Here is an 8,857-nt window from a genome sequence, read left to right as displayed (position 1 = left end):
TTTCATCTCCACTATTTAGCTGTTGTGTTTCTATTTATTCACAATGACCTCCTTTTTAAAGAAGCTGATAACTAAAGCCTGCATTGCTTGTCCTGTCTTCCTCCTCTCAGCCCCCAACCGGATGGCCGCCCCTCCCTGAGCCTGGTTCTGCTGGAGGCTTCTTCCTGTTAAAAGGGTGTTTTTCTTTCCCACTGTTGCCAAGTGCTTGCTCATAGGGTGTGTTTTGATTGTTGGGATTTTTTCCATATTTTTATAGGCTCTTTTTTTATTGTGTCCACTCTGTGCGTCAGGATATTGGTGATAACAGGATATTATAACACATGCAAACAGTTTTCCCCCCTAAAGTAACCAAAACAAGCACTGCCGGGAGCTGTTATCCCAATTTTCCAGTTTGCGTAAACATACATAGACAGTGAGATGATAACAAAATAAATAAGACTCAAAGAAATGTATGAACATCCTGGCTAACCATGTGAAAAACTGGGGTTGGGGAATCTTTTGATTCAACAGCTGCTGAAGGTCTACTTACGGTGGGGATCCCCTTAACCTTTTGCATTTACACACATTCTGATGAACATTTTATGGAAAGTTTTCTTTAAAGAATGAGGCTGTCCCGTGGAGTTGATTCTCTGAGACATAGTAAATGCCAAACTATCGCCTAAAGAAGTATTACAATATGTTCAAGTGAACCCAGGCTTTTCTCTTTAATGTGTTCCAGATGTTTCGGAAGCGAGCATTTCATTTGGACAGCTCAAATCAACATGTTGGGTTGTTAAAGTGAAGGAGTTGTTGGCATTAATCTTAACAATCGTAAGCGCCCTCTTCTGTTTTAACCCCAACGGCAGGTGTCTTAATAGTGTCTTAATGACACTACTTTGTTAACCTTTAAGTTCCTCCGTGATGACATCCTGCAGAGTGATGCTAACAGATTGCAGATACACCTCTGGCTGTCAAAAGCAGAAAAAAAACATCCAGATGTTAAACCCAGCGCATGGCTTGGAGGCTAGTGTTTCAGGCTTGTGGGATGATGTCACTGTCATGATACGTACCAGGAATAGACATCATCCAGGTTCACTGAGAAACCTAAGACTGACAGAAGGATGAAAACCTAAGCGCGAGGCATTAATCACTGCTCTATAATTCAAGTCGTGAAAGTAAAAGCATCTTCAGAACAGTTGAGTGCATCTTCCACACTCCTGATGGTTACCGCAACGCATTAGCGAAGCAAAAAGGCCTCAATGGCAGTAAAATGACACCGTGGAAAAAGTTCCAAACCCTATTGCCAGAGCAGTGCTAACAGTGCACTTCTCCAACGTGACTCAGTTTATGTGAGTTAGGAAGTGGGGTGAAGGAGAGAGGAGGGGGTGAAAACAAATTCAACTTTGCTCTCTTTGAGGTTTTTTCCGTCAGATGCAGCTGAAGCCTGGATGAAGCCTGGATGAGCTAACCACCTCTTTCCAAAGAGAAGGAAACATTCGAAGTAGATCCAGCTTTTTTTTTTTTTATCATAAAAATCTTAAAATGGTTGCAAACATAGCAGTGTTTCATTTTTCACATACCTGTTTCTACAGGTACATGCTTTTGGAATCATCAAGTCACCTTTACATTGCGGCTCATACGTTGTTGTTTTTTTTTCTTCTTTCTCTTAAAAATCCCAAAGCAGCTCGCTTGGCTCATCATTGGGAAAAGATTGGACCTCTTTAAGGTCCAGAGTGGTGCTGCAGGGGCACATGGTAAAAACGTTATGGCTTAAAGTGCCAGCAGATGTCTATTAAAAAAAGGGGGGAAAAAAAGGGGGGGGGATGCTGAGTGAAGGAAAGGTTTCAGCGTGCAGAGTCTGGGGAAGAAAACTTCTCCTCCAGCCCCACAGACAGCATACCTCAGAGGACACTGCATGCCCAGAGTTCTCATTTGTTTCCCTTAATGAAAAAATCAGTCAGAGCTGCAGAGCACAGAAGCTAATGTGTTTTATGTCCCAGCAACAGCACAACCAAACGTATATCACACGTTTAATAAAAAATAATACAAAATCCGAGGTCTCACAGTGAGCCGGGAGTGAGTTTCCCTGGAGCTTGCAATCGTGTGCACAGCGCATTTCAAAGGGATACACTGAGGATGCTGCTGCTTTTGTGAATGAGCTGTTTGGCTTCTGCAGCCACTGCGATGACATGGACTTGACCTCTACGGTGCACAAGGATTACAGCGTTCTCCTCCTCCTCGAGCATCTGAAGGAAACAAAGGCAACAGATGGTCGAATCAAAATACATGGTGGGTCTGGTAATCCCTCTTCCGGCTCCTCCCGCTTGCTGCTGGGGCCAACGTCACAACTGGGCCAAGAAAAAAACAGAAGAAGCCAACTTTAAAGGCAGATTTGTGGCTCCATGTATTTTCGTTTTGGGAGGCAAATCCTGGATTACAGATTTAACTTTATAGCCAGATAAGTTTGCTCACATTCAGTTCTGGAATTCAAATATAGAGACTTTTTTTCTGTTCAGACTGATTGATTTTAATGCAAAAATCTTTTTTTAAAAATTAAATATTGACAGTTAAATTGATACCTTGGGATCTCTTTAGGGTTGTCCCAAACCCCTACAGTAGGACCCAGCAGCTTAGCACTGCTGAGGATTTCAGTGTGTTTAACACGGCCACCTTAAATGTGGAATCACATCTTTAACAAGTTGGTTCGAAACGGCTCCAGAAACTATATTTGTAAACTGACACATGTGTGTGGGAGCCACGCTTCTCAGCAAATGATGACTTATGTATCGCGAGACTAAACAGTGTACAGATGTAGTCAGCAAAACTCGCCGTTTAAAGTCCTCCACTGTTTGACGCGTCAGCTAATAGTTTCATTAAGAGATGACGGTGAGATGTGTGCAGAGGCAGGTGTGGGTTGAGGCTGATGAAAATATGGTCACTGTAGTGTTTCTGAAACATATGGGAATTATTTTTGAAGTACTCGTCTTCTGGGAAATTCTCAGGATGCGTCAAAACAAAAGAGGACCTTAAAGGGTCACTCACTGATTTTACACAATCATTTCTGCTACTGTGGAACATAAGAGGGAACTTTATTTGTTCATTAGTGAGCATAAAAGTATCAATTAATGTAACAAAATGTTAATTACCTGCACTGACATATACTCACCGGACACTTTATTAGGTATACCTGTTCAACTGCACATTAACGCTAATATCTAATCAGCCAATCATATGGCAGCAACTGCATTTAAGCATGTAGACAGGGTGGAGATGACCTGCTGAACTGTTCAAAGACAGCATCAAATTGGGGCAGAAAAGTGATCTAACTAATGTGGTTATTGCTGGTGCCAGACTGGCTGGTCTGACTGTTTCAGAAATTGCTGAGATGGAATTTTGAGACGGGATCTGCTGGGAGTTTCTCACACAATCCCATCTCTAGGGTCTGAAAAAGAAAAAAAAAAATCCAGTGAGTGACAGTTTTCTGGTTGAAAATGCCTTGTTGATGTCAGAGGTCAGAGGAGAATGCAGAGACTGCTTTAAACTAATAGGAAGGCGACAGTAACTCAAATAGCGACTCGTTTCAACCAAGATGTGCAGCAGAGCGTCTCTGGTCACACACTGTGTCAAACCTGTTAAAACTCTGGCTGGTCTGACGAGCCATGATTTCTGCTATGACCATCTACATGGTGGGTCAGAGTTTGGCATATAATACATGAAAAAAACTACTTTGTATCAAACATTCAGGCCGCTGGTGGTGGTGGATGGTTAACCACCACAGCCTACCTGAGAAGTGTTGCTGACCATGTCCGCCCCTCTATGACCACAGGGTACTTATCATCTGATGCCTGCTTCCAGCAGGACAACACACTGTGTCACAATATTAAAATCATCTCAAACTGGTTTCTTGAGCACCACAATGGACCTCCACTGGGCTCCACAGTCTCCAGATCTCAAAGATTTGCATCATGGCAATCGGCAGCAACTGTGCAACACTATCAGGTTAATATGCACCAAAATCTCTGTGGAATTTCAGCATTTTGTTGAATCTGTGCAATGAAAGCCTAAATAAAGGGTGTCCAACTTGGTACTGGCAAAGCGTACATAGTAAAGTGTCTGCTGTGTTTAGTTCATAGCATGGCTCTTTCTCAGGCTTAATCTTTACCTCTTTGTGCTAAATCTCTGTTTGCCTTTGGCTGCTGTTCTGTCTAGACCTTTGTCTTGTTATGTCTCTCTGTCTGCCCTCCTTCATCCCTCTGTCTTCTTGCCCTCCACTCAAATACTGATAAGGGGGTGGGGTGACCTAGACTTCAGCCTGACTGGTTCCAGATGCATCACTCAAACTCAAACTCAAAGGCCTACAGGCTGCCTCAATAATGTGTAATTGTTTTGTGTAATTTTAACTTTATTTGTTCGTATGTATTTGTCTTGAAATGTGCTGCCTCTTGGCCAGGACTCCCTTGAAAAAGAGGTCTTTGATCTCAACGGGACATTCCTGGTTAAATAAAGGTTAAATAAAAAAAAAAAATCACTGTGAGAAATCAAAGTGTTTCTCAGATGGTGAACGCGCTTTCTTCTACCTGGTAAGCCCTGCAGATTAGACGTGTAGCTTTGCCACCTATAACAGATGTCAAGTCTCCTCAAGCCAGTAGAAATCGAAGTCTTTGTCTCTGTTGCTGCACAGAACGTTAGCCTTGAAAACTCCAGTTTGCTCCCCCCCACCCCCGCCTCTCTCTCACACACACATTATAGATACCAACACTGAGATTAGAGGTCACGTCTCCGTTGGCTTCCACATTTACTCTTCTGGTCCTTTTTTAATACTTCTTACTAAAACAGCATAGACTAAAGGCTGGTTGAGAAAGGACATTCCAGTGGGCTGGACTCAAAAAGCTTCTACATTCTTCTGGAAAGTCCCATTAAAATCTTTTGCCTTGGTTTATTTTTTTCTTCTTTTTTTCTATGTGTGTTTTTGGTAAGCCATCTGACCAGTCAACACAGCCTTACCCTCGTTGTGACAGCGGTAATGTCCCAAAAGACGGGGTTTATCATCCAAACCCAGTATCTTTTCTTACTGACAGACATTTTAATATTTGACTTACTTGTTAGTCCACTCAGCAGTGATACACATGAACAGTACGCTGGCAAAAAAATGGAAAACCAGAAATCCAACGAGTCAGACTGACGTACAGCCTGGAGCAACTACACAAAGAAGAAGTGATTCTGCGAGCCAGCATCATATTTCATCTGTACTAATGGTCTGTAAATGTGTGCTAATGTGACATCAGAATGCAGTTTGTGACTGGGTTTTGGCTTCTGAAAGACACGTGTAGTAAATACTCATTGCCATGTACATCTCAGTACTGTCACATTAAGCTTTATACACTGTGTAACATCTATTTGCTTTCATTTGTAGATGGCAGAAAAAAATGTCATTGACTAATCTTGTTAATTGAAATGTTTAATTGAGCTGTTTGTGTGTGCTGCAGCTTTAAAATGATAAGAACCTTGTTCCTTTCCACAAGCCCAAATAAGTAACACTTGCTTTAATGGCGTCACATGGGAAAGACCTGTTTCTCATGACATGACAAAAGATCCAAAGATCATTAGATAGCAAGCGAGTCGGGCATGAGGTAGTTCAGGAAACCAGAGGGACTGCTTGGGAAACGACAACTCAGGCTTAGGTCAGACAAATACAGGGCACATAAAATGTTCTGAGATCGGGCAAAAACACGCTGTTGCATCCAGACTGCTCTCTCTCTAATTCAAACAAAATGTAGACACAGGACTGCTGTGTCATCACATGGAAACTGCAGTGATGGTAGTTCTAATTTGGGTACTTCTGTATCTGTTTAAACCTTAACTCGTTATTTTAAATCCAGCACCAGATATTTCCCTGAGCTCTAATTTAGAATTTGGCCTGTTATTCAAGTTCATGTGAAATGTGCAGCAGTTTCTTACTGCCAGAGAGCTAAACTGCTAAACTTCAAGCAACAGTAGTTTGTAATAGTGAAATAAAAACAACAGCAGTTTTTTAGGTATCTTTGACTTGTGACTGTTTTGTCTTGTTGACTCAATCTTGGCCGTGTGGTTTCCTAATGCACTCTTTGGTTTTAATGAGTGCTTTAAGTTGAGGTAGGTAGACTATTTTTTTTGGTCAGACTCAACTCCAGGGGCAGGCCTAAAGGGAGGGCCAGGGGTGGCCCTGTCCCACATGAAATTTGATTGGCTCATGTTGCCCCTCCTTTTAGTGATGTTGTCATGACAGTGAGGAGATTAGACATGGGTTCTTGTTCATGCCCCCCTTGATGTAGTGTTTAGTAATGTTACACGTGGTAAAAGCCTTTGTTTAACTGTAGTTGGAAATGAAAGCATTTGTGTGAGACACCCTTTCCTTTTTTGTTTTTACTTTATTTGTTATCTACTCCATCCATCCATTTTTTTCTCATGCTTATCCGACTCAACATTGGCAGAGCTTATACCAGCTGTCACATATAGCTAGGTTGCCAGCCTGTTGCAGGTTTAACACTCAAACACGCTCAAAAGCAAAAGACGTTCCATCAGAGAAAACTGAACAAAGCAACACAATATTGGTGCTCTTTATTTGGTGACTTTGTTGACTTGATTGCTCTCTTGAAACTGCCTGGAGTTCTTTAACTTGAACAATGTGTTTGGACCTTTCCCACACTTTTCGATATCTAGAGTGGGATGCATTTACTGGAGCTATATGGAAGCACATTTGTGTTTGGAGGATTTCATCTTGTGGAAAATTATCCTCATCACCTTCAACCTGAAGGCTTCTGAACAGCTGCAAGAGATTGCCCATCTAACAAGCTGTCAAAGCGATAAAAAGTTTCAGGATCCTGCAGGAGTGCCAGACTGATTTTTAAAATAATATTCAATTCAAAAAGTATGTTTAAAAAATGACTTCTTGTCAGCTTGAAAGTCATAGTTGCCTGATGAGGCCCCAGTGTAGGTGTTTGATCACATGCAACAGGGCAGTGTTTCTTATAGCAGTAATGGCATAGTGGTTTGGTGGTTAGCACTGTCACCTCACAGCAAGAAGGTCCTGGGTTGGAATCCAGGGTGTCATTCGGGTTCTCTTTAAATGATAATAATCCCATATAGAGCTATTCAAAACTATGTTTCTCACTGCCATTGTTTGTATTGACAACACATATCAATAAGGGGAGTGGCATATGGGGATTCCCAAATATCACAATATTTTATGACTTTGTTATGTACATTACACCAGCAGCTGATAACCATTTAAATACATACAGTAACAATAACATATACTGTAGCCAGATAAATACAAAAACAACAAATGTGCAAAGAATTAAAACATTAAAATTGATCCCACTGACAGGCAACAAGCTATAAAGGATTTGGATATTTTAGGCACCATAGTTTGCACCTAATGAGCCTCAGAAAAACTGAAATCAGTGCTGCTCATTAAGAATAATTTTCTATCCACTTATTCTTCTCTGCACTCTATAAGAATGATCTAAAGGGAAAATTGAGTTAACCAGCCGCCGCTTTCTTCTATCCGCAAACCCCCTCTGACTCAACGTCAGGTTAATGAGAATTATGTGTTTCCATCAAACAGGATGAAACACCCAGCCTACAGTTTAGCAATCTATAACTCTGTGTGGGCAGAAAAGCAAATAATCAACTCTTGTTTTCTGTACTTACACAAAACCAAACCTCTCTCTCGTCATACTGAAAAATGGCACAACTCACTGGGCTGTTACCACTCTTTGTTTTCAATTTCAAGGAGAGAAATTAAACGAAATGCCAAGTCACCTAATAATGGGGATGCCATTAAATCTGAGATTGTATTCCTTTTCCTAGGAAACCTTTGAATGTGCCATTAAAGTCTCTCCCTGTCAACCTTTCTCCCTCTGGATTTCCAGTCAGCCGGTAGAAGTTCCCTCTGGAGACAACAGTCATTTCCTCAGAACAGCCTGCATTCCTGAAACACTGCCCAATCCATGTAAACAACATTCCTGTTATGGGAAACAAAAACCACAAAAAAACATTATCTCATTGTCTGAACTAAGACTTCAACCATCCTCTTTTATTCTACAGATTATCTTATACACTAATCAGTTGCACGTGCTTTTGCCAACATTCTCCTGAAGTTGTCAGACAAGTTAGAGTGCAAAGACTGAAGTGATGTGCACACCACGTATAGCACAGATTCTCATAGAACTTCATTTTAAACATTAGATGACTAAACTGACAAAACTCCCACCATGGCAACAGAAATAAGTAGGCTAAAGGACACACTTAGTCTTTCCTGAAACTGTTGCAAGTTATCCTCAGTCTGAGCATTGGTGTTGCCGTTGATGAAAACTGAGTGCATTTTAGCGTAAAATGTTTTGAAATTCAAAAATTTCCTAATGATCTTGTTGCCTGTGATGCTTATTTAGCATTTCTATAAACTAATTTGAAAGTTAGCCGCAGCTTTCCAGAGAATTTGTGATTACACAGTGGACAGATGTGGGCAGACATTAATGTCTGCACCCACTGTATTTACAGGCGAGGGGAAACAAAGAGAGCGGCCTGGAAGAAAATGGAACGATTAGCTGGAATTCATGGCGAGACTGAGCCGACACACACAAATAAGCAAACAGACTTCACACAGGAGACATGTTGAGTGTGTATGAATTGCCGAGTCTGTATTACTGCATGCCTGATGTTTCTGGCATATAAAAGTAATTGCACTAACCTGACAGTGTCAAATTCACCAAAAAGCTTCTTTTTGCATATGAACACATTTGAAACCTGCAGAAACTACTGAAGGTAGGTCCTGAGAGGAATGTCTGTCTCTTCAGCTGCTGAGGGCTCCCAGAATAACTAGTCCCTACAGTTTCAC

This window comes from Maylandia zebra, linkage group LG7 (genome assembly GCF_041146795.1).
Source record: "Maylandia zebra isolate NMK-2024a linkage group LG7, Mzebra_GT3a, whole genome shotgun sequence".
Lineage (NCBI taxonomy): Eukaryota > Metazoa > Chordata > Actinopteri > Cichliformes > Cichlidae > Maylandia > Maylandia zebra.
Note: the sequence above shows the minus strand (reverse complement) of the source record.